This window comes from Takifugu flavidus, chromosome 18 (genome assembly GCF_003711565.1).
Source record: "Takifugu flavidus isolate HTHZ2018 chromosome 18, ASM371156v2, whole genome shotgun sequence".
In the NCBI taxonomy this organism is placed as follows: domain Eukaryota; kingdom Metazoa; phylum Chordata; class Actinopteri; order Tetraodontiformes; family Tetraodontidae; genus Takifugu; species Takifugu flavidus.
The window spans coordinates 8,311,292-8,337,842 of NC_079537.1; the positions used below are offsets into that span (position 1 = coordinate 8,311,292).

Consider the following 26,551-nt stretch of genomic DNA (forward strand, 5'->3'; position numbering starts at 1 on the left):
ACCTTCGTCATATAATTGCTCCTCAGCGCAGCCTTGATTAATGATTAAAGCATCTGCAGGGTCAAAACAGTGAACCAGAAAAAAATGTCGACTTTCCTCAAAAGGAAAGGAAAAAAAAAAAAACTTCTCACAGCAGTGTTGGCTTTGGAATGTGAGACAGGAATGTTGTTGAGTTACTATAAAGGGGGTTTGATCACTGAAAACAATGTCTTTGTGTTTTCATCAGCAGTTCTAGTCACGCAATGCTATGTGCGCGCAACCCTGCAACTCCTCAACCCCTGCACACATGCAAGGCATCAGGTACCTGCGACGGACGGTGCCCTGCACAGGTACTCCAGGGTGGCGCTGGAGCGCGGCCAAAATGTGGAAGAGAGGATAAACTGGAGCGGAGCCTCACCTGTTCAGAGTGCTCGTTGGTGTGACTGGAGATGAGGAATGGTGCATGAATATCCCCCACAGTGCGCCGTTTGCTGCAAAACGCCATCTCATCAATCAAAATCACTCCAGTACTTTGACTGATTTTGGATTCATTCCAGCGTCTTACTTCTGAAAGTTTCCTTTAGGTTTCAGACATTAAACAAAGGTCCCATGAATCCACTCCTGGCTTTGACATTTTGGGGAAGCCGCGATCCCATAAATGAAGCAAGCCCGGAGGCAGTTAGAACATGAAAGTGAGGTGAGAAAAACAAGAGGTTCATTCATTGGAAGATGACTCAAGGCGCTGACATCCCTGTGTGTCTCCATGGTGACGTTTTATCATTATTACTCACGCACACGGCTCACACGCAATGTGAAATCCTACCAACCACCAATACCAACACGAAAGTCAAATCGAAACATTTTTTGGAAACAATAGATTATTGTTCACGTTAGCTAACTAACTAACTAACTAACTAACTAACTAACTAACTAACTAACTAACTAACTGACTGACTGACTGACTGACTGACTGAATAAATAAATAAATAAATAAATAAAAGTTGCTATTTGCAGTTATACAAGTTAAACAAGTTTTGGGTGAACATTTAAATGAAATGAGTTTAAATGAAAGTTTAACATCACGGATCAACAGATTGGTTAAAAACAAATGTTAATAGAACCTTTATGCCACTATTTATTACATTTATTATTGCATTTGTTACTATTTCCTTTTACACTGCACGTGTCTAATTTGAGTCGTTATTCCCGTTTTTCAGCATAGACCGTGTCGAACTCCATGTACCGTCATGCCTTGCGCGCTACGTCAGCTGAGAGCAGCATGTGCTCAGCTGCCGCTGTCCAACTATGGCTCAGTGCGTCTCAGGCTGCGGATGGAGGCGCGTCGCTCTCAGCGAGGGACGCGGCTCCGGGGCTCCGGCGGAGGACACCGCAGCAGCGGACACCTGAGGAGGAGCTCCCGGAACCCGAATCGCACCGGAGATTATTCATGGACCAATGGATTAAACAAACCGTCGCTGCGTTTCTTTGTCCGCACTGAGGGTTCACCCGCAGCCGGGACGCACGTGGAGGATTTATTATCTTATTCCTGAGATTAATCCGGATGGTGGCTTCACCTTGAGCAGCTGGGAATCTGTGGGATTAACGGGCCGCTGCCGCCCTCCTGCTGCCGGACACGTTTGGCGGACAGAGGAAACGTCCCGACCGCCGTCACGGATGGCCGGGGCCGCGACGAGACCACCTTATTTCGCTGTGGATTTTGACAGAGCAACAGGGATATTCTGGGATGTTCCTGTCAAGCTCGGCAGAGGAGCCGCGTTTTGGAGCGTGACATCTCCTCCAGCAGGTACTCCACTGAAACATGATGATCCGCAGGGGCACTGCCCATTGTTTCGAAGGCGTAAAGGCCATTTGGTTTGGGGGGGTTGAAGCGAGGATTCCACCGAAAACATAAATAAAGCGGTGTGACAATGGCTGTTTTGTCCAAAGGTCCCGTCGTTATCTCCCTACACGCCCTTTTGGCCTACATCTCCAAATTGCTGGATCTCACAGGTGGTGCTCGAAGGTGGGCGTGCGCGTCATGTTGAGGTTCACCTGGGAGAACCACCCCCCCTCCTTTATTTAGTGCTCCCACTCAATCATCCAATCATCAGAACCAGTGGTCCACCTGCTCTGCCGAGGTGTCCCCCCCCTCACAGGTTAAGGGTCATCACCGTTTGTGGGTTCTCGTTAACCAGGGCCCTATTGGGTCATAGAGGACAGAACCCCGCTATCTGTGAGCATACAGTGCAGCGAAGGGCCCGAGCACCCACCCACGCACCCCCCTCCACTAAAAAAAGAGAGAGAATCTTCTCCAAACAAGACCCCCTTTCTCCCCTGAAGAGGGACCCTCTGTCTAATGCCAAGTGACTCTCATGGCCGGCATTGACGGTGGGACACTCGCTTCACAAAAGGAGCTGAAGTGTCAAATAAACTCGGTCAGAGCCCCCGACGCACAAGAATTCCTTTATCTGGCATCCTGGGAGGGAGACAAAGGCCGACTTTGTGTCAGCGACGGGCCTTGACGAAACACTGCGGCGTTTCTGCTCCTCTCCACGTCTTCCTCCTCCTCCTATTGTCGTTTGAACGGCGGAGCGGGAACCCCCCCCCCCCCTGAGCCCAGCTAGCTGCGCGTCGGCCCACCGCCGGGTTTATCGGGGTCGGCTCCCGTGGCATCAAAGCGGCGTCGCCGACGCGCTCGTGTTTACATCTGCAGCCGGGAACGCCGAGGCGGCCCTTGGCGTTCTCACGGGGATGAGCGTGCCGGCTCAGCCGTCATCCGATATTCTTGCGGTGAACCGCGGCGCAGATGCAAACACGGCGGCCTCCAACCCGCCCGACAACCCCGTGTTTACATTTCAACGCCGAGCGGCTGGAATAATGACGCTGGTTCCTCTCAGCTCGGGATGCTAACGGGGGGCAAACGAGAGCCAAAGAGCTGCGTTTACGGCCCTGATGAGTTAAGGTCAGGTGACCTGTCCCATAGCAGACATGTGGATCAGGTCAACCCCCCCCACCCCCCACCAGCAGGCTAATCCAGGCCTGCCACAGAGGCAGGGTCCACAGCGCCGGGGTTTAGGTAAACAGATCAGGTTGCTGCGGTGGAGCGCGTTAATGGTGTGTTTATGAGCTTAACCCCAGTGGTGATTAATCACGTCTCAACTCCGTTCTCTAAAGGGTGCGAGACGTGTGTGGCTTTGATGCTGGGCGCAGGTGACGGCGGCGGCCGACCTGCTGCTGACCCAGGTCTCTGCTGAGGGGGCAGCATTCTGACCGCCGACCAGAACCAAAGGCAAACGTCAGCCGGACGGTTTTGGCCTCGCTGGGTCCGCGAGCCTCATGAGAAACCTCGCGTCCCCCCGACCGCGTGGAGCGCCATTTGTACGGCGTGTGTGTTTAGAATGAGCTCTAAAGTTTGTCTGAACAGGAGAACTGTCATTTATTAGTAGTGCGGGAACAATGGGGAGCTTGTCTACGGGGGCGGTGGGGACCAGAGGGGGGCCAGAGGGGGGCCAGAGGGGGCCGGTGGAGCCAGGGGAGGGTGGCCTGAGATTGGGCAGCAGCCTCTGACCAAGAACAAGCCCCTGTCTGATGGAGAGAACTGCTGACCCTTCCTGAGTAAAATGGCACCTTTGTTTCGAGGTGTATGTGTTTGTGCTGATGTGTTTGTGTGTGTGTGTGTGTGTGTTGGGGGGGGGGGGGGTGAAGCAGGGGGCTTTGAAAAGCTGCTTGAAAGTGTGTGTTTCAATAAAGGCTTTTGGGTAGCTTATTGGAATCCTGCAGCTTTATATGATTTTTTTGTGTGATTTAATGTTCTCCTCAGCTGTCACAGAGCAGCAGGCTAACACGCCGCGCCGACCCGTCCCCACAGCCTCCCTGTCCAGGTCTCCGTGGGTCTCGTCCTCACGGTTGTCCCCGGGACTGTTTTTTTTTTCCTGAGGAGGCGCAGCGGAGAAGGAAATGCTGCTGGTGTTATGGCAGCAGAATGCTGATTTCCTATAAGGAAACCACAGCTTAAAGTGTGTGTGTGTGTGTGTGTTGTGTGTGTGTGTGTAGGGCTTAGGGTTAACGGAAGGTGTTTTCCCCCATTTGGGAGGCAGAGCCTGTTGGTCTGCCGGTGTCCCTGGTTCTTGTGCCTAAAGGTGAATAAAGGTGCAGTGTGGAGTCACTCACTCGTCCTTGAGCTCCCTCTCACGCTCATGCAGACCTGCAGAGGTGAATATGGGATGCTGACATGGGGCTGCAGCCCCCTCTCGCTCTGGACCCCCCCAGGGGTGTGAATGGAGACACCTTCAGGTGCTTTTTCTCAAACTGCCCTCACACATTCTCTCCTTTAGGAGGGATTTTTTCTCCTCCCTTTGTCCCATCCCAGCAAAGCTTCCACCACATTAAGTCCTCACTTTGCTGGCTGAGCCCTGCCAATGGCGAGTCACACCTACACGAGAACGCCATCCTAATTTAGCATTTTCCTTTCTCCCCACAACAAGACACTCTCTCGCTTCTCCTCCCCCCCAAGTTGGCAGCATAAAGGAGACATTTTCAGTGTGAAGAGGAGCGTGAAATTTCCTGCGTGACCTCCCGGGGACACGGCAGACCACCAAGCTCCTTGAAAGACTGTGTGTGTGTGTGTGTGTGTGTGTGTGTGTGTGTGTGTGTGTGTGTGTGTGCTTTCCTTCTTTGCTTGTATTGAGGATGCTTGTAATGTTAAGAGATTTAATGCATTAAGGTTGTAATTTGCTCTTATAAAAGGCGGATTTCTGACACGTGAAAGTGCAGCTGGACACAGTTGTGTGCAGACGAACCTCCAGATATGGGGACAGAAGACATGAGGACACTGCTGTTATCTAGATGGACTGGAGGCTGTCAGGCTTGTCAAACAGCATTATCATTCTACTGAAATAAGAATAGAATAGAGTGATACTGCCTATTGGATTTTTTTTGTCCACATTCTAAAATGATTCAGACCTTAATACAAATATGCAGACGATGAGAACTTTTTTGTTTTTCAAGATGAAAAAGAACGTGTCAAAAATACAGAAAGTGCTCACGTCAGTGCTCACGTCTCGTGGTTTTGTTAGACTGTGCTGCCCTCTTGTGGACATTGTGGCTTATGACAACATAATTTATCTGGCTGCAGTTCCACTGATGACCACAACACAGCTGTAGCGCTAATGTAACGTCCGCGATCTTATTGTTTCTCTTTTTCTTATGATTATATATATTATCTTTGATAGTTTTACAGTGATTACACGTGTAAATATTGCAAAGTACACGTTACCTTTTCCTAACTAAACCTTTACTTGTGTATGTCTATATAAATCAGTTTATCATTATCATAAGGATAATTATTACAAAATCACAATGTAAAATGTTTTTGCTTATTAATAAGAAACGAAATCTAAAATCCAAACTAGAATTCAACCGCAATTCTAATAATATTTTAAATTAGAGAAGTGTTTTTTACATTTTTAAATGATAAAGGTTTGGCTTTATTGACGCATTGAAGTTAAGGGATAGTAGTCAAAGTCACGTTGTTTAAGTGTTCCATATGAATGTACAGGCAAATGCAATTATATTGGAAATAATTACATGCGTTCACTACGTTGACAAATGTACAGACAAACCAATTTATAATTTATAGCTCCTTGTTTTAGTCATGTAAACCCACTATTGTAATTTGGTTTACGGTGGAGCGCAAAGGGGACTGCACGTCTTTGAGCCGCAGCTAGAGAGAAGAGTTCCTCCACTGTATTAATGAGGCTCCAGGCTGATGTTGTATCATCTATAGAGCTCGAAACATCGTAGGATGAGGATGGGATGAATAAATAAGTGGAAATGTTGTCGTCATTTATACACGTTTTTATAAATCTCTACAGTTTTGCTTTTTCCCGTCAGAAAGATGCTGCAGGTCCTAATGTTGTCCGCTAGATGTCAGTGTTTCTCCACAGTTACTCCAGGAAGCGACTGTCGATCCACTGCCATGAAATCTGAGAATGAAGAATTAAAAAAAAAAAAAAAAAAAAAGATTTCTATCTTGCGTGACGTATTGGATTTCATATTTAGTTTTTATTTGCCTCCTAATCACAATGTGTCACTGTGGAATCTTGGACTTCTTTTTATGTCTTCATTATACAATGAGGGCAGTTCCCCCAATTAACCTTTGAGATAACTTGCAGATTGGTTTATTTTTTTCATCAAAAGAAAATCCCATTAGAGTGGTCTGCAGCATGTCAAGTGAAGTTTTAAGTGCATAACTCCAACCTCACTTTTCATAAGTTTGTAAGATTTACTTAGCTAAAAAACAAAACCAAAAAAAAATCCTTTTAAACTAAAACAAATTAAACATTTTCAGGATTTTGCTTGAGAAGCTGATGCAAACAGGATAATAATGTTCCTGAAAATGGACAAAAACAGCTTAAACACACAAGTTCACTAGTTTTATCGCTGTAAGTGAATCAATAACACATCGCCGTCACTGATTTAAATGTTCTTTTTAATCATCTGGTCGGAGTTGCATTTCCTGTAGCAAGTCCAAAGTGCGTTGCTGCTTCATGCGCATCCCCCTTCGCACTATAAACCGAGCTCCGGCTCCATCAGCTCCGGGTTCGCCCACTAGATGGCACTGTGGGATCATAAAGGGCCTGCCTCGGTTTAGGGGAAAACAAACTTCCCCTGTGATCTGTGGTGTAATGGACGCAGATTGGTGTTATTATCTTCTTATTGCCCCTCATTGTGGCTCATCTGTCTTTGAAGATCAAAGCAGCTGTGTCCGCCTGATTGTTCCGACACTGATAAACCCCCGGTGAACTTCAATAAATCTAACTGTCCTCTCTGTACATCTGCCGCTGCTCCGAGCCGCCTGATTGGCTGGAATGCTGCGGAATCAGCAGAGTTATTATGTGTCTTTTGCTCAGAGGTTAGAGGGCACAGGTCGGGCCTGTAGCTGTAGTTGTTATAGTTACACCGCAAGCTTCATTGTCAAAGTTTCATTATTTTAAGCGTGTCTCTTTCCTCTTTGTGCCACAGCACATTGTTGAGTGTTGACGAGTCGCACTTGAGAGTATGCTGCTATTCAGGTTCCTGTCAGGTGGGGATTATCGGAAACCGGGTCATGGGAGGAAAGGTGCTGCAAAAAGTGAATTTCTAATCTGCCTTTTGTTGGTTTTATCTGTATAAACCACGCGTTGCACACCTTTTAGTCGCTTTCGCCACTTTTCACACGTGCACGTGTGGCAGATGGCACCTTTAGCACGTCGACACGGCTGATTTGAGCTCCTAATGCGGCCACACCTGCGAGTGTGTCGCAGCTCCCACTTTTTTCCACATCGCTGTTGTAATTCCTTGGTTAGCATGATAGCTCTCATGCTAATGCGGGTGCTGTTAACCGGTAACAGGAGTCACCGGTTGCGACACAGCTCCCTACAGCTTATCTCCCTCTCCCATCTCTGAAAGAGAAATTACTCATCGGTGCACAAAAATCGATCTTCTAAATCCTTCAGCAGCTTTTGATAACCACCGCGGGCGAGCTCAGACCCAAACCTGATCAGACTTGTCGGCAGCAGGCAGGTGGCTCCGCCAGGAGCTGGAGGAGAGTTTTTTTTCTCCTGCCGCTGTTGTTTGTCACAAAGGTGATGCAGCGGAGGTCTGGGAGGGCGAGCGAGGAGGAAGTCTGGCTCCCTCACAGACGTGTAAACCTTTGTCGACTGTTGAGGTTAATCATTGACGCCGGATTCTTCTGCACTTTGCAGGAGAGCAAAGAGGAAAACATTTGCTGCACGTGCTTTAAACGCACGCCAGGACCTGTGAGGACACGACACCTGTGAGGTGTTTCGGTTCCGTTCTTCTCGTAGAACTCGGAACGATGCAGAAATCCGAGGTTGTAGGTTGACGGAGCCCTGCGGCACGTGTCTGAGGCGTGACGGCACTTCCTGGTTCCTGTGATCGACCTGCTGTTCCTGGATCAGATCGATCTGCTCTGGGACACCGCGGATGTAGAGCCGAAGGACGCCCTCATCCAGGTTCCCAGGAGAGCGTCCGCCAGGGACACGCCCAGATGCTAGCGGGGGGGGGGGGGGGCACTGAGCCAAGCGTGACCTTTATTTCCTGAGCAGAAACACAAAAACACCTGCAGCAAACACACGTGTAGGACATCCGGACTCCAGAACAGGTGCTGGGTCTGGGAAGTTATGGAAAACCTCTTTAGCCTGGGCACGACCAGGCAGCGCGGCCCGCCCTGGCCGAGGCCGCTCGCGTGTTGGGCCGTGATGGCGTAATGCTGGGTCCGGATGTCGGGCCAACCGAGCCTGGGATTTATGAGCAGCACCACTTGAGACGGGTAAAGAGCGTTGGCGGTGACCTGCTGGCATTAGTGACCTGATATCACACAAATAAAACAAATAAAAGGTGTTGGGAGTCGCTCTCCTGACGCACCGGTTCGCCCCCGCCTCCCGCGGGCACGCTGACCGCTTTCCTCGTCTGGGAGTCTGCTCCGACAGTAATCCAGATAACGTCCGGGCCTCCTCCCGCCGGTGTCTGACGTACAGTCAAGTGATGACATTTCGCCCAGTCGTAAAGGAGCTGCGGGGGCCATAAACCCGCCGCGCGCCGTCTGGGTCCCTGCGGCCATTAAGCTGTAAAGCCGCACTGTAAAACTGGAGATCGAGCCGATACGGCCGAGGCAAAGATGAAGGGAGCTGGCGCGGTCATAGTGTCTTTTCATGGTTTATGCCGAGCGTACGGAACAATGCTTCGCATTCCTCGACCTCACCCCCTCGCTATGCTTTTACCGCCCCCAGGAGGCGGAAGCGTGCCGCCGGCGTGTTGGTGGCGCGGTCTGATGTCACATTTGGATGGGTTAGCTTGTCGCTTTAGCGTGCCGTTGCTTTTAAAATGCTAGCTGCTGTAGGTGGGCCGTCCACACGGCCTCGTCCAACTTCTCCCTCTTTTGTCCCTCCTCTATCTGTCTTTCCATACGGGTGTCCCAGACCCAGACGTGTCCATAAATAAACGGGGGTTCCCTCCCCTCGGCCAGACCCGAGCCGTGTTTACGTTCAGGGCCCGAGCTGTGGGGGCCATCTGGTAGCAGCTCGTCAGGATCAGGTGGGATCAAGATGTGCCACCGTCCGCAGGCGTGCGCTGGTTCATGCTCAGAGGACATCTGCCTTTTCTAGCTTTGATCGAGCGTCTTAGTCTGGAAGTTTACATGCCTTTATTTTGGTAACTCCTTCAGGATTCAAATCAGTCCGATCGGGATGGCACCGACTCTCACTTCCTGCTTGTGTGTGCGACGAAATGAAGGATTTTGGGGGTTTATTTACATAAGACGGCCGTGTTCTCCTGGTCTTCGTCTCGTTTTGGTCCTGAAGCCAGCCTATTAAATCTAATGAACACTTATTACGCTGAGTTTGGCTGCTGAGCTCCTCAAACGTCCCCTCGGTGCCTGTTTGTTTTACTTGTACCTGATTATTCAAACAGCAGTGAAACATGTGACCCGGCCTTTAAAAAAAAAAAAAAAAATCTCCTTACAGGTTGTCTCGGGAACAGATTTAAGGCCGGGGACTGAACGAGGCGTTTCTTTTTGTTTTTGGGCCGAGCGACTTGGTGACCTTTTGAACCCGTTGGCCCTGTTTGCCAACTGCTGCTCCTAATGATGCCTTTATGGTGCTTTCACCACCTGGATTTAGCTGCCTGATGGCTTAATAATTGTTTGCTGTTCACCAGGTGTAGGGCTGTAGCAACTTTAGGTGTATACAGCGTGCGTGCGTGCGTGCGTGCGTGCGCGTCTATACGCCGTGGCGGCGAGGTGAGTGACACACGGAAGCGTTCGTGGTCCCCGATGCAGGCCGAACAGCTCGGGTATTGTCGAGGGGAGGAAAGAGGCCTTTTCTTCTGTCTCCTCTCTTGACACTCGTGGTTTTTAATACGATACGTGCGCGCGGGAAGCGTGGTCAAATAAACAGTGTGTAGAGTTTCCCCCGTGTCTGTACCAATCCATCAGAAAAGAAAAAAAAGAAAGCTGGAGCTCAGCTTTCAGCCCCTGGCTCGACCCCTCATCCCGTCCTGTAGGCCTCACCACCAGAACCGCCCGTCTATTTTCACCCGTCCGTCCAGTTTTAGGGAGCAAATTCTTTGAGCTCTGATATCCAGAACCACCACCGATACCTAAGAGACGGCAGATTTGAGCCAGATTTGATCCTCGCCAATCTGGTCCTGTAGACGTGAATACCGACCGACCGATCCGGATCCACCGCGCCACTGAAAAGCTCGTCTTACTTTTGGGGCCGTCCCGTTACCTCGTAACGGGGTTTATTCCTCACCAGGATTTGAGCTGGAAGCAGACAAATAGACATTTATCTGGAAGAATGACCCGGTTGTGATGGAAAGCCACGCGCCAACCTTCAGGATCAACAACGTATAAACACAAACCTGTGCAGAGGGAGCGAGAGGCCCAAAACCAGAGGCAGGTTCTGTTTTCCCCACTTTCCTCTGCGCCTCAGAGAAGGACTCATAACAGGCCTTCTCAGCGAAACCCTATATTGTAAAAAAAAAACCACCCAAACCCAGGCGGTGTTTCGCTGGCTGCTGCGTTTAGGTCAAGGCGGCACTCTCGTGTTGCATTTCACGCTAAACGACGCTATCGCTATGGAAATCAAATATAGAGCACGAGGCACGGCGCCGATAACTCCTGCCCCGTTTTAAAGGCTTTAGCATCTGACTGCATCACTGTCAGTGGCACAGCTGGAGCTCTGTCACTGTGTGTGTGTGTGTGTGTGTGTGTGTGTGTGCGCGTTATGCAGTACAGCCGAGTCACAGTAAGCTAACTTTTCCTGCTCTCGTTATTTGTCAGTCAAAAAAAAAAAAAAAAAACTCCGTAAAAAGAAGGGATTAGATGCCTGCGTGGACGGGCCCCCGGGCCGCTCTTCAGAGGAACATGAAGAGGTCCAGATATTTGAGTCCAGCATTGTTCGGCAGGCTGATGGAAAGAGTTTGAGCTCTTAACTGGAGCTACCGGTGGAGGAAAAAGTGAGTCTTCACTACAGGGGCCTTCCTCTCATCCCGCCCGGAGAGAGGGTCCTTGATAGCCCACGTTTTTCTTGGATGCCAAACAAAGTCTCAAGTCCCTCTGAAGATCTATTTTTAATCCCAAAACAGAGGACAGGAAGTAAACATTTGGTGTTCTGCCACCTCCTTCACCAGCCATTCACTTCCTCTTTTTGTTTTTACTCCCCCCCAACCCCCACCACTCACCACCCCTCCGCCATGGAAAGCAGGAGATCACGGGACGCAGGCACAGCTTTAGTTCCTGTGACCATGGTAGAAAACATGTCTGTCATGGTTTGATGTGAACTTTCGGTGTGTTTGAGTGGTTGCAGGAGATAAACTGCGCTCGTTTCAGCAGGAGGTGGCGCTCATGGCGACAGAAGATGGTGATTAAAAGTAGAATTAGACACTAGCTGCTGTTAGCTAGTACCTGCTGAAAACAGAAGAAACTAATCAGTGGAATCAATTAGCCCGTTTACGTGGCCATAAAAATCCAACCGTTATCGGATTTCAGGCGAAGAACCAACGTGGTGGGTGCGGCAGTGGAAAGATGCCGAAGGGCCACTTCTGGCTCCTCACCTCTCGACTCTGAAGTCACTACGTACATACAGTTTGGACTCCGAAGGAAATCTGCTAAACCGACTGAAACACGTGAACAAGGGTTTTGTAAAAGACGCATGTAAATGTGTCAAAAGCGTGATTATTACCATTTTCTGATTACTCAGTTATTGGACTTTTTGGGCCCAGATGGACGGGTTTAATGTTTCTTACCTTAGAACGTTTCTGTTTACATCTGCATTAAGGCGTTGACATCAAAAACTACTTCGCATGAGGGGAGAAACTATTTTCACAACAGTTGTAAAAAAACACCTTTTCTGTAAGAGCGCGAGTGTAACAGAAAAATCCCCTCCTCCTCAAGACGAGCTTTACATCCCAAAATTGGACACTTTTGTCATCTTTCTGACATTTCTGACCGTGGCGCTCGTGACCTTTGCCTTGAATACAGAAACAATGGCTCCGCAACATCGTGCGCAGGAAAGGCACATACGCGACTCATGATCTGCTTACCGAGATTAAGCACAAATGTCCTGGCTTATGACGCAGCAATGCGATTGGTGATTAAGAAGCAGAAGAATTATGGTTTTAAAGCTGGAAGCCAGACCAGTTTAACTCGTTACGTTCAGCGTTCAGCTCTGAGTTTAATTCGAAAGGTTGTTTCACTCCCATATGGAGGAAATAGGAAATTGTGTTCAATGATATCATGTTTTTGATGCGTTTCCTCAACCCTCAAAGCCATTTTCGCTGTCTCTGGGTTTGTCTTCTCTCACGTCTCCCAGACTTCATGCCTAAGTTTCCAGCACAAGTGCGTTTAATCCGCGTTGAGTGGCAGCGTGATTCTGCTGTGAAACTTCAGGATTCGGCCTGGGTGAGCGCCAAGATTTCTGTGTACAAAACACAAAAGAGATATGCTTTCGAAAAGACTTCACGCTGCGCCGCTGGGAGAGCGGAGAAGAGGTGAGGGAAGGGGGGTAATTACCACATTAAGGGGAAGGAATTCAAAATAAATTTAATCTCTCTGCCCCCCTCCACCCCCCTTGGCAGGGTTTACAGTGAGCATGCTCCGTCTTGTCGGGAGACACAAGGAGAGCACAGAGAGAGTGAAATGGAGAGGGTAAGAACGAGGGCGAGGCCCGACGAAGGTAACTGATTGGCCTCCAACCAGGCTGAACTTGTATGGGAAGGTTCACCAGGAAGGGGCAGTTTTATCTCTGCCGGACCATGTTGGCTGGAATGTTGAGGTGTCAGTGTTCCCACAGTGCCTCGCTTTGTGGTTGATCGAGCATCATCAACTACAGGAGCATTTATTGCCCTAAACAAACAGCTCCACCAGCTAACTGCTGTTGGCTAGCGAGTGTTGACTCAATGGAAATAAGGAAAAGTCTTTGGAGAGTGGACATCCTTAAAATCACCCTCTAAGAGAGCTAACAGAGAGCTAACAGAAGGCTTTTTTGAGCAAAAACTCACCCATGATGTGTCCTTTGGTCCAATGTTTTTCCCCTCATCATGGTTCTTGCTGATTGGGCATTTGTTACATGAAATGACTCCAGGTGAGCGGAGCATCCAAAGCCACGGTGTGGCTGTGTCAGCTTCGGAGCTGGGTGAAAAACCCACTGGATTCTGCTGTGTATCCCAGTGCGGTTTGGGCTTTCACTGGGACATATGGTGTGGTGTATTTTTATAATGTAATCATTCCTCCTGCTGCAACAACACCATTAAAAAGTTCTGCATGCTGGGGGAAGAATTCAGTTGAGAGGCCTGCCGATCCAGACACGGAGGATCATAAACAATGGAGCTGGGGCCTTGGCAACACGTACAACAGCACAGCGCCGCCCCACGCTAATAGTTCTGAGGGTACTGCCACGCTTCATGAAAGAAAATAGCATGTCCCCCACACCACTGTCTGGACCAGAGCACCAAGATTCTGTCCGCCGTGAGGAGCAAAACAGAAGCAGAAAATAGTTGCGGTAGCACATCAGGGAAGAGGAGATGAGTTTTACCAGGAGAAAACATAAATACAGGGATGAACTCATGATTTTCTAAGGGGAAAACAGGTCTTTGAAGCCTGAAAGAGGAGAAGCTAAGCAATGGTAATTCAAGATATCCACAAAAACGGGGGCAAGGAAGAAAAATGCCGAGTCCCGTCCCTCTGTAGGGGACATCGACTAGTATTGGCACGGTCGGAATATCCTAAAGTGCATTCTGAAAGTAGAAACACTTGGAGAACATGTTGCTTTGTGGTCTCATTCAGCAGCAGTTTTCTTATTTTTAGCATTTGACTTGAGTTCTAAACTTCCTCTGCAGATCTCTGGAACCTGTCAGTACCTTTGGACCTGGTTCCAGACTGTCAGGTGTTGAGATATCTCTCAGACATGTGGGTGCTTCTGAGTGGTTTCTTCACGTTAACTAGCCAAATGTGCTCATCACAGTTGAGTCATAACGCGCTTCTAAAGAGGACTGGGAAGGTCAGCTGGAGTTCTTTCCTCGACAAGCAGTTGAAGTGACTCAGGTAGTGCAGATAATTTGCACAAGCCACCTGTAATTATGGCCTCTCCCTGCACACACCACCCCACCCCCCACCACCACCCCAGCCTTTGGTTATGCTTTCTTCCTGCAGTCTTCTGATGAAATCTCTGTAGTTTGCGGTTCAAATTCAGGTCAATGCTCCTCATAATGCTCTTAGGATTCATTTCTGGTGTTTCTTCTCAAGATATATGTCCCAACAAAAAAAAAAATCATATACTTCCTGAAGAGGTGTCACCTTATCCATCCCTCTGGCGCGAGAGCATTGGCAGCATTACTGAATGGGATTAGCTTTACTCCCCACCCTCCAGCGGTCATTGGGGAAACTCCAGCCTTTTTGGTGCTGACAGGCTGATTCAGTGTGGTGCGCTGCCCCGTGCGTGAACACGCTATTCCCTGGGCTGTGGGGTGAACACTGCGCTCAGTGTTGATGGGCACGATGGGTACTCAGATCACCTTTCCAGCAGAAGCAGGAAGTGAGAATTGGCGGGTTCCTCTTACCAGGCCCCTTCTTTCCTCCCAGCCCTACAAGGAGCCAAATTCAAAACACGTGTGCTTTCACCCCGTGGACGTCCTCGTACAGCCGGTCTGACTGGCTGGTTAGCCAGTGTTGCAGAGGGCTGAATGGCGTGATCAGAGGAAACATTCGACCCTTCCCTCTTAACATTGCTATTTGAGTCCCTCCTGTGTGCAGCTCCGCTGGGGTCTCTGGGGGGGAAGCAGTAAGTGATTCCTCTCCGTCTGGTCTCTAAAGACGCAACCTCCTACCCCTCCTCAGAGTTTTCATTCAAGGTTAGGCCCAGGATGGATGTGATTGAGGAAGTACAGTAGTCCGTCCCTTGGGCCAAAGGTTGTTTCCTGATACTCAAGCTGCCACCGGTTAACTAGGAGCAGATTAAGAAAAATGGCCTGAACCGATTGCGACAATGGAGGAATTACTCACTGATAATTACACGCAATCAAGAATAACGTTTGTTTATAGATTCTGCTTGTTGTAAAGTAAGACCCGATTCACTGGGATGCGGTTTAGCTGCTGCGAAACAACGGAAGATTGCAATCACTGCTTAGCATGTCCTAGCATGACTAAACGCTTAAGATGGGGCATTCGTGTTGATAGAAAGCGACAGTGTATGGGCCAGATTAGGTGAAATGTCTCTGTTCTCAATCCTTCTCCTTTAAATGACTATTTACACAAAACAAGGAATGATGAAGGGATAATCTGTTAAAAACATGGCAGTTTTCTTCTCTTAGCCTCATTTTGCAACATTTTAGGCTATTCAATCGATTGAACTTAGAGTCTATATGTGAGGTTCTGCAATGTTTCTGTCATCTTCTCTAGTTTAACTTATTGCACGGATACCTGATGGTTGCCATTTCCAAGGGGGGATTGAGGGATGGGGGAGTGGCATATCTGCCAATTTTAATGACTAATTGTATAAGGATTAGCTTCTTAGACAAGGCCTCTTTCATTCTCACACCAATTGTAGCAGAGTGACTCTGCACAGGGGTAAAAGAGCGGGGGGATGTTGTTGAGAAGGTTGCGGTGGTGGAGGTGGTGTGGGAGAACAGCTGGCATTACTGTACCTGGATGTGCTTTGTTTGATCATGCCTGAGCCTCCTGCATGTACACACACAACACACTTGTATCCCGAGGCTGGATCTTTCGCCAAATTCCCCGAATGAAGACCGACCTGGATGTTTCTCACAGCATTCATGTACTCTTACATGATGCACTTCCATATGCATGTCAAAAGCAGGAAAAAGGGCTAAATAAAAGGCCCCAACAGTAAGTTTGGTACAGTTGGTTGGGTCGGCTACCAAAATAACCCCAACCCCCTCGGTAACCTTGTGAAGCGCAAAACATCTTCATTTTTTTGGGTGGAACCTCACCCATTCCTTCAGTCCTACAAACAAACACCATGATGTACACCCATCCACTCGTGCACAGATGTGCTCTGAATGAGATTGAGTTTAACATGGCGTGAATGGTTTGTGTATGTATGTTTGGGAGTGGACTGTGGTTCTGTATATTGTTGTATGTAAATGAAGCGAGGAGACTCAGTTGGAGCTCCGCGGTGTTGCTCGCACTTGATGCTGCCCAGATCCATCTGGTGTATATGCAAGAGCTTGATGAGGTCACCCATAACACATAGCACATAAACACACAGTGCCCACAATTGTAAGTATAAAAATCTAGTTGGGGAGAAGATGGTGAGTATTTCACTCTTGTAGGTAAATTTCGTAATGGCCAGGTTTTTCTTCTCCTCTGAATGTTTTATGTTGAAAATCTAGTTAGCTGTGCCAAATCGCAGTATGGGTAATCTACCTTTTTTGCTTGGTGAGGTCCAGACACAAGTTGCATAAAACCTGCCATAAACGCAGACCTGCCACCCATGGGCACACTGGCTGGGACAATAGAATGCACGGTGCAATTTTCATAAAGAAACATCCCAGCTAAGGAAAAAGATTACGATCCCAGTTTTCCTACCATTGGTACTTGTTGAGAGTCACTGAGAGGGACACACGTTGTGAACCTATCAGGAGATCTTGTTTGCTCACTGAACAGGTCGAGGCTAGTGTAGCAATACGTGATTTTCCAAAGTTTCTCCCAGAGGTTTTTTCCATTGTCCCCTCGTTTAACCGACGGAAGTTTCATGTTTATACTGAGCAGCCCTGAACCAACAACCTGGGATCTTCAGAAGTCGCTCTCATACCCAATTTGTCACAGCAACAGCCTCAACAAAGGTCACTCCTGTGTGGTGAGCTCAGGTGTTAGATGTTTGGTTTGTGGCCCTGTGTGTTCTCCCGATGCACTCGCGCTGCTCTGGTTCGAGCAAACATTGAAACATCCAACAAGCCGTGTTCGATAAATACCAGGCCAGTTTGGAGAATGAACTATAAACGTCTAAGCAAATAAAAGTTCCTTCTCTCCTCCTGGACTGTAATATTCGCCTTCTCCCAGTTTGTTTCTGCATACAATTTGCCCAGAATACACACTGTGGCGCGTCATCTGTTGAGTTCCAGGAGGAGCCTGGAAGCTGCTGCCAACATGGCTGTGCCGTTTGCGCGCACTGTTTCACTCAGCTGGTGAGGCAAATGATAACAAAGGAAATAAATTAAACAGCACTAAAAGCATTTGTGGACTGAGAGAGAGAGAGCAGTAAGATAGAGTTTACAGCAAAAGGGAGGGGCAAAATATAAGCTGAGGCTGCAGGATATGAATAGGTGTGTGTTAAAAAAAGCTGTGTTTATGAAGCACAAAGCTGGGAACTAAGTGTTGGGCCCTCCAGGTGTGTGCTGGTGGTTGTCAGGGCTTGCGGAGCCCACTGTGGAGGTGGCTACGTGACAGCAGTAATGATAGGTTGCAGCGGGTAAAGGTGTGTGTGTGTGTGTGTGTGTTACAGTGTGCGCTATCGCCTACAGCAGAGAGGGAAGAGAGAGAGAGTTGCGCTGTCAACAATGCACCGTATATCAGGCTCGTCGGCCCAGGCGAGAACAATCAGACCCATGACATCAGGACGAGTGAGCACTTGTCGTGGGAGGAGAGGGAAGTTCTACGAGAGAGAGACGATCCAAGCAAAATGCGGGCTCCTCAATCGGGTGGAGGAAGGGGGTCAAGTTTAGGTTGAGCTTTAATCTAGCTGGGAGGGTCAAGTACGGAGGCTTGTCTGGCTGCCTTTGACCTGTTGTCTAAACACCATTATCTGTGTTTCAAGCCCTCCAGGTTGCACCTTCAACAATTAAGAGAAGCCAAGAAAGTTTTCCCTCGACAGTGAAGAGAACACTGTCTTACTCGAGAGACAAGACAGGCTTTAACATCCTAAATTTGATTCGTCGCTTTCCCAGCGTAGAGGCAGTGCCTTCTATAAATGGTCGCCCTGCCAAGGTTTTGATTCTCCCCTGACAGATTAACAGTGGGCAGGTTTGGCTTTTGTCTGTGTGGTTCAGAAGCAAATGTCAGGTGCAGCTATGCATTTGTAAGATTATCTTTTTTTCATTACTTTTTTCTTTAAGGACTCTGAATTGAAGTTTAATAGATGAGAGTTCAAAGAAGCGAGGAGGATATTTCCTGCTGTCTCAGGGCTTAGTTCTTCTTCAAAGCCTTCCAACTGTTGACAGCAGCTGGTCTGCTCGGGAGCTCCGACTTTGTCCCACTATGAAAAAAAAAAATTACACAGATGATCTGCGACCGTACAATGCTGTACACACCCCCACCCCACCCACCCCTGCACTGTAGTAAAAGGCTGCATGAATTAGACAGTATTAAGCTGTCTGGAGGGATATCAAAGCCTCTCTCATTCATCACCAGCTCTTGTTGTTCTTCCTCAGTTTGTTTCTTCTCCTGTCCCAGAGACGGTATTGCCCGGAGGCAGCGTCAGTGCTTAGAGTTGTGATTTTCTTGGCAAAGGAACAATGGCTCAGTTTAGGCAGTGCATTCCTGATTATTGACACACTGTGGTATGGAGGAGGCTTAGTGAGCACCCTGGCTTTCTGACTCTTCTTCCTTGGCTCGTGAGCAACACCTGGGCGTATCCTTGACGACGGGCACCACAATGGGGAGTGATTTCGCCACCGACCGGTTTGACAGAGAGTCTGCGACAATGCTTGTGCAAGGAGGGTCAGCAGGGAGGGCAGAGCTGGGGCATATTTGACATTGCTGAAGGCAGTGGAGTGTGTTTCAGAGTCTGCAGACCACCAGGTGAACGGTGCCGAGCAGTTTCTGGGCTCATCGAGTGGGGATGGTTTCCTCATTACCTGCGTCCAGCTGGCTCATGTGTGGTCTGGGTTGAGATGGCCCGATAGCTGGGACTAAGGCTGCATTGTAAGCCTCCGTGGGGACTGCTGACACTCTTCTGATGACCTGCCCTTCAACCTTATCTGCAGGAGCTGCTGCAACCATTTCAAGTAGACTCCATTTCTAAAAGCTCAAATGACAACATGTCCTCTGGGGAATACCCCAGTTCTGCTTTCATCAGAGTTGATTTTTATGTCCACCATCATTTTTCATCGTTCATTTGGCACATTTCCCGCGAGAGTACCGGTTGTATAAGATGCATGACTAAATGACATGTAAAGTTTACACAGCAGACAAAAGTAGACACAAGTTGTCTGAGAAGCTGCTCCAGTTCACACTGTAATGTTCCTCCTGGTAGCGGAGAGGACAGGGGGACAGCCTGTAAATGAGGGCTGAGCCGAGGGTCGTGGAACCAGGCTGAGCCTCAGCGGCTCTCTCTCTCTTACTCGCTCTCTTTCTCTCTCGCTCACAAGTGGTTTTGTTTGGCTCCGATCCTTTGTTGACACTATTGGGTTCACATGCCTATTCAGTTTCTGTTGACAAACGGGCATCTTGATGACTTGATGCACAGTGCAAGTGGCTGCACACCATCTGATCTGGAACGTCTCTCCGTTTCCCAAAATGTTTCTTATGTAAACGATAAATTACTTTTTTATTTAAAAAAAACAAAAACGGCCTTTGATGTAATAGGCTTGATGCTTCACCATGTGGGAAAATAAATGCTAATTGCCCATATAAACATAAATGGAATGTATTAGCTTAGCCATTAGCCTTGCTATCACACTATTTGCACATTGTGTATGTTATTAGTCAGTCTGAGTGTAGTGAGGAAAGATCAAGTAAGCTAGCGAGTAGTCGAACCCCAAAATTTCCAACTTGTGGTTAGGCAGAACTCATCTGGCCACATGTGAAAATTGGACGAATGAATGTGCATTAGCTCAAACTGTAAAATGTCTGATCCTGGTCAGCTGGAAGTCTTTTTGCATAATCAAATTTATGAGGAAATCTGGAATAATACCTGTACAAACAACTGCATCACTGTGACATCACAGACATTCTGTCAATTGTTAATTGGGTATGCCGTGTCATGTTTACAAGGAAGTAGAGCTTTTTTATATATCCTATTTTAGCTCTAGAATGCTCGTCATCATTGGAACAAAATTTCCTCCACCACGAACGCAGAGCGAAATAGGCTTTCTCATGGTGAAAGGCAGCGTGGGAAGTTCGGTGAACTTCCTGACCCCACGCACCGCCGCCGCACATCGACCCTCATCACGTGACAAAAGAATGTTCAGCGTCTTTTGTTTTAGCATCCACGGCACTCACGGACCTGAAAGCAATTTTGCATACTATAGAATGATGGCCGTCCCGGCACTCTACCTCCCCATTCTCCTCCGGGGTTATTCCCAAACAGGATTTGTGAGGCAGCCCTCTCCTGAACCGCTTAAATCACTCCAAACACCACTGAAGGCCTCATTCCACCCCCTCACCCCCCTCCCAGAGCGGGCACCCAACCTAATGGCATCATTTGGGTCCGCTTGCGTCGAGAGAATCAAGCCCTTTATTTCTATACTTCAAGTTTTGTGAGCGGGGAGAGACAAAAGGCCGAGCCGGTGGAGCGCATCTTTGCCAGCGTGCTGAATAGAGGGGCCCCTTTCAGCGCTGTTTATGAGCACCCCTCTTCAAAAACACATACAAATCACATCCCAGTTCTCCCAGTGGTTCCTGTGGTACGAGCATGATGGCAGGGAGGGTGCCTCTCTCCTTTTTTTTATTTTTTTATATTCCGGTTGATTGAGTTCTGCCCAGCCTCCCCTCCCACCCCCAGCCCCCCAGCCATTTGTTATTTTTCTTTCATAGGCACAAGTTACATAAGAAAACATCATTAAAATCTCTGACATAATACATGAACCCACACTGTCGTCTTTCACAGTGTATTTTTAGGTCGATGTTAGTTTGGACGGCATCTAATTACAGGCCTCGTGCATTTTTTATAGTTCGTTTTAATCCAAGCATGCAAAATAGAGGTGCAGTCTTTATTTTTGGGTCATAATGAAAGTTAAAGAGCCAACAAACAAAACAATAGATCTTCTGGTAACCTCTGTTTCCGCTCCATGTCATATCTTGTTCAACAAGTCGGGTTTGATGGACAGGAGGAATGCGGCACGAGAGATTTGTTTTTGTAGCAGCTCTCCATTCTTTGAGCATTCTCAGACAAACAGAGCGTCGCAACGTCCTGTTTTTGCATTTACCAGTTTCACACGTCACTGTTCAAACTTTGGAGCGGGCCGGTACCCCATGAGTACATGGAAGAGAGCAAACAGCGCGCTAATACTTCACCGCTCTGACCTTCAGCTAGCACGTACACTCTTAGATAAACACACACACCTTTTACACTGCAGTCAAAAAAGGCTGGCTGACATGTTTTCTTTAGTTACGTATGTGTGTGTTCTTGTACTTGCTACATAATGGGTACCTAAACAAGAATTTCACCTGCAAAGCGAAGACTTTTTTGAAAGTGAGGACCTTTTTGCTGGTCCTCGCCACTTCACAGGTGTGTTTGCGGGGTTGGGGCTGTTTTAATGTTCAGGTTAGAACTCGGTAAAGGTCAGACATTAGGTGTGATGGTAAGGAGCTGTAGCAGATATATTGTTGTACAAAGGTCCTCACAAATGCAGAACTACAAGGATGAGTGTGCGTGCATGTGCGGGGGAGGTGGGGGCAGAATCACGGAAAATCGGTTTGAATTCTGTGGGAAAGTTTAAAAAGCTCATAAAATGATGAATTTTCAAGTGCTCCCCGTATTCCAACAAAACGCGGCAAAACACTGGAATGTCTGTTTTTGTTAATGGCATGGAAAAGCGCGGAGGAAAAGGTGCAGCGCTCCCGGGTCAGCGCGCACCACCGGGAGCGCGATGTGCGCCTGATTTAGTTTATGTAAGCCTGCGCACAGTGGTGGGGTGTGACCCGGCCTGATTGCGGCTGAACTGTCGGGCCTGTTGTACATTTTTTCCCTCCTTCTTTTTTCTTCTTCAGAGAAATAAATGAACCAAACTGCTCCCTCGGATCCCTCCGCGATCCCCTCTTCACTGCTCTTGTTTTTTCGCTGATTTAAATCCTCCTCCGATATATGAGGCATTCCTTTGTGGTTGTGTAACACGATTTGAGGCGAGCGGAGAGGCCGAGCGAGGCAGCGAGAGACGGTTTGTCTTTGCTGGGCTTTGCGCCCTGCTGTGCGCTCATATTTCTCAGCCCGCTTCACAGTTGGACTTATCGTTGGCCTCCCCGGCTCTCTCCGTCATGCGTGGCCTACCTTAATCTCTCCTGTGCGCTGTAAACTGCCCCTAATAACCCCCGAACACGATTAAAGCAAACACGTTAATAACGGCCTGCCTCATTATCAGCCCGCACCGGGGGGACGAGCGCCTTCGCCTCCCGTCTGGAATCACACACACGAGGCTCAGAAACGAATCAAAGAACACGCCGTCCCGAATGTTCTGCAACATGCAAGGGATGTTCTGGCTCAAGAGGGCGCCGTCTGCATAAGGAAATTTTGCTCAAAAACCCACACGCGTCCAGTCATTTCGTATACGTTCTGCAAACGGCGCCGTCTTCATCCGATCGCTGCCTCTGGAGTTAAACTCCAATAAATAAAACAGGAAATGCCAGTTTGCAGCATCTGAAAGAATGCGCGGCGCTAACGCTACACAAGCTTGGAGGTTGGCGTCAGTCACACCTCTGCCTCGGCGGTTACCGTACACCTGCACCGTCTGTGGTTTTCCTGCAGCGGTTGCAGAGGTGCAGTCCTGAACATCAGCCATGTTTGTGCTTGGGTTTTAGCTACAGGCCCGATTTGAGAGTTCTGGAGGTCAGACGGCCCGGAACGCTCTTCTACCTCTTAAAGGTTGCCGCTGCTCTATTCAAAATTTAGCACTTTTGCGTATTCAGATAATTAAATCGTCGTGGTTTTGTTCTGTGTTTGGAGGCTGTTCTGTTGTTTCCCTATGGTTTGTGTTCCGTCAGCGAGTGACGCCGGCTGCACCGCTGAGCTCACGAATCAGGAGCCAGCGCCAGGGACTGAGGTCACTTTTTATTCTTGCACATGTGCTAAATTTAGAGCTCGGGCCACGGCCAGATGTTCATCCCAAAGTCCCTAAATGACACACGCACCTTTCGAGAAGTGACTCTCCGGCGTCTGCTATTTATATCACGAGCTCGCTTGTTTTTGTACCTTGCCCTGTTTTTTTGTCCTCTGATGCAGACGTTTTTATGGGATGTTGGACGGGTTGTTTCACAGAAAACTGCAAGTCCCTGTTTCGGCTCTGTTGAAGAAAACAGCGCTCTGACGTGAGCAGCAGTCATGGGTCCACTCTCCCAACACACCCGCCTTATACTGGCGCCCAGTTTAGGTTCTGTCGTAATGGTGGCAGTTCAATCACTCCAGTCAAAATGGCCAGGTCCTAATTTGGGTTTCTAGTGTGGGGAGTGGCGGCTTCTGCTGACTGAGAAGAAGCTTCTGCTTCCAAGTGAAGCCGCAGCTCCGCACACTGCCACTGTTATTTCTGCTGCTGAGGCAGTATTGTCGAGCAGCGCTGAGCTTCTGCAAGGTTCTGGTCTGTTTGGCTGCAGATTTGACCCTTTTTCCATTTGCACCTCATGCTACTGTACATCCCCTCGCACTGTTTCACCTAAATGAACCCAGCTGAACAATGGTGAAGAGAGGTCTAAAATGACGCTTATTCTCCTTTATTTCCAGAGAGATGGGGTTTGGCGAGTTCCTGGAATAAAGCTTCTCATCGACGAATAAAGCTTCTCTATTCAGCACGCTGGCTACTCTGGTGAGTATTTAATGCATGAACCACTGTAAACCTACAAGCTAACACGGTAGAAACATCTGTCTCAGTTGAATGGAGACTCTTGCCTCTGGGTGTGCGTATGTGTGTCTTGTGTGAGGTGTCCAGGTCCATTTTCTGACCCCACTGACTCTGAACAATGGATGAATTTGTGGGTTTTTTGGTTTGGTTCTTGTGTTTTCTCACAGTCCCAGAGCTCTTTGTAGCAAGAATTTACATTATGTTAAAATTGAAGAAAGATTGTGCTTGTTTTTTTTTTTTGTTGTTGTTGTGGTTCACTTTGTAATAATAATCATCATCATCATCATCATCATCCTCTTCAATAAAGGCCGCAGCCACAGGCAGAGACACGGCCTGTAGCACTCGGTGTTCTCAGACCCTCTCTCTTATGCCATCACCACCCTCCCACCCTCCCCAGCGATGCCCACTGCCCCGCCTTCCCTCTCTTTCAGCTGGGCCGACCAGTGTGTGCCTGTCAGCGTGTCACCCCGGGGTGATGCCCCTCTCTCAGCCCCTCAGGGGCCCTTTTGACTCAGAAGCAGCCCGTGTTTGCCCAATCATTTGGGAGCCGGATACGGGAATGAATTGTTAACTACAGCAGGTCAGACTGTGCCCCATGGCCCTCATCTCCCCCTCCTGCCCTGCTCCCCCTTCTGTTGACTCATCTCCATGGCAATTGGAGCAGGAATTTTTTTTTTTATGTCTGCTTGCCAGCTACTTCTGTGCCATCTCTGTGCCCCCGCTTCTTTTCTTCCCTCAGCCTCCAAGCGTCCAATCAAGAGGTAGTTTTTTTTTGTGGGGGGGGGGGTCAGGAAGTGTTGCTCACCCACTGAATCCACTGTCACCCCGGCTCTGCCCGGCCCCGCTCGGAAAGAAGGCCTTCGGGGGAAATGTGCGATTTGTTTGGTCGGAAAGTGGGGAGCAGTCATCAATGACTCGCTGACACGCGAGCATGCAGACGTTTTTACACATGCACACGCACACGTGCACCAACGTTTTAGGGCCTCTGTGTGCAGGCATGTGGTTTTAAAAATGTGCAACTTATTAGGAAATGTAATGTGTGTAAGCCATTGAAATCCTCCCCCTGCAGCTATTCTGATGGCTTAGTTAAAACAATTCATTTTCTGTTTATTTCTGCAGCGCAACGAATAAGAGCAACCGTAATCAGAGCAGGTCTCTCCTCGATGCTTAAGTCAACCCCCGGTGGGTTTCTGCCCGTTTCAAGGGTTCAGATAGCGCAGGAAGAAAACACACAGACACAGATCTGTATTCGACAAAGAACATTTGACCTTTTCTTGATGATAACCAATTTTATAACTTCCCATTATTGTCTTAACATATTGACCTGTTTGAGGGCGTGTGTGTATTTGTTTGTGTGTGTGTGGGTGTGTTGTTAGCTCAGGGCAGGTGAGTGCTTACCTGAGGCGAGTATTTGCAGAAGGACCGGGTGTCCGATTTTTCATTGGTTTTTATTGTTCAGCTTGACCTGCGCTCCACTTGTGCCCCGTTGGTGCCAAATATACATCTTTCTTCCCCTTCTTCCGGTTGTGATTACTGTATTTAGACATGTTCTTGGAGGAAAATGTGCGACTTTCTAAAAAGAGAGGCGTTTATATCTTTACGCGGTGGGATTTACATCTGCGTCTGTGTCAAAGGGAATGTATAAATATGTCTGAATTTCTGTGCATGTGTGCGGCTGTCATCCCCTGCTGCCATCTTGGGTGGTCCTCATGGATGGTTTGATGGTAATCCCCCCCCCCACGTCCCATAAATCAGTGTCCGGGCTTGGGCCAGCAGCCGATGCTGTGTGACCAGTGGAGCGAGGGGCCTGAGGCACTAAGCCGCCCTGCCCTGAACCGGCCACACGTCAGCTCTCCACACTACCTTTAAAATAACTCGCCATGCGTGGCTGACTTTGGGAAGCAGCCCCCTCTTTGGGCGCCACCAACTTTGCCTCATAACAGCTTCGCCGAACTCTTGTCCTCCGTTTCTACACTTGCAAAACTTTTTACATTTGTGTGTCTTGTTACGTTTTCTTTTTACAGCCCGGTTCGACCTTGGCTGGGCCGGAGAGAGCTGCTATCAGCTCAAACGTCTGCGTCTGATAGAAAGTGCTAAGATTAAAGCGCTATCTGGTGCTTTGTAGGTCCTACACCTCTCTGAGAAGGAGGGAGGATGAAGGCCTGTCCGATGCGTCCGGCCTGCACGCTGAGCTTTTATCTAGGGAGATTGGTCGCAGCTCCGTCCAGACTCGACTCCTGCAGAGTGCACAGCCCCCGGACCTGTGGCATTAATAAAGATAATGCTGTTTGGAATAATAACAGTCAATTCTGTCCAATAGAGGCGACCGACAACACACAAGTGCCCCAGAATACAAAAGAAAACAAGATGAAAGGCTGAATCTGCACCTCTCCAGCTCTTCTGATGGAACCTATGTCCACACACACACGCAGACACACACACATACACACACACACGCACACACACACACACACACACACACAGAGGGCTGAGTGGGACCCTATGCTGATTTTGACAACCGGGTGCCATGACGCAGAAATGTAATTTGTTCTTTTGTCTGCTGAGATCACAGAGGGAGTGCAGTGACTTGTCTTTCTTTTCATTCTTGCCTTTTTCCCCCCTTTCTCCCTTCCTTTTCACTCTGTCCATTGCCTTTAGTGAGTGCAATTTAGTTTGATGAGCAGGTGGTCCTTTTTTTGGAGTCTCACAGTGCTTTTGGCTCCCACCTCTGGCGTGTGGTGCTTTCAGATGGAGTCAGTCATGTAGGCCAGGATTAGAGTTGAGG

The 26,551-nt window shown here is 48.5% G+C and overlaps 1 long non-coding RNA gene across 2 annotated transcripts in view; it reads left to right on the forward strand.

Moving 5' to 3' along the window:
• Window positions 1-1,279: 1,279 nt before the first annotated feature.
• Window positions 1,280-26,551, forward strand: part of LOC130514800 (uncharacterized) — a 33,140-nt gene continuing 7,868 nt past the window's right edge. Inside the window, exons 1-2 of one of the 2 annotated variants that reach the window (XR_008947061.1) lie at window positions 1,280-1,783; window positions 23,649-23,730. This is a non-coding gene — a long non-coding RNA (uncharacterized LOC130514800). The remainder of the gene's footprint in view (window positions 1,784-23,648; window positions 23,731-26,551) is intronic. The other variant, XR_008947060.1, reaches the window with a different exon arrangement.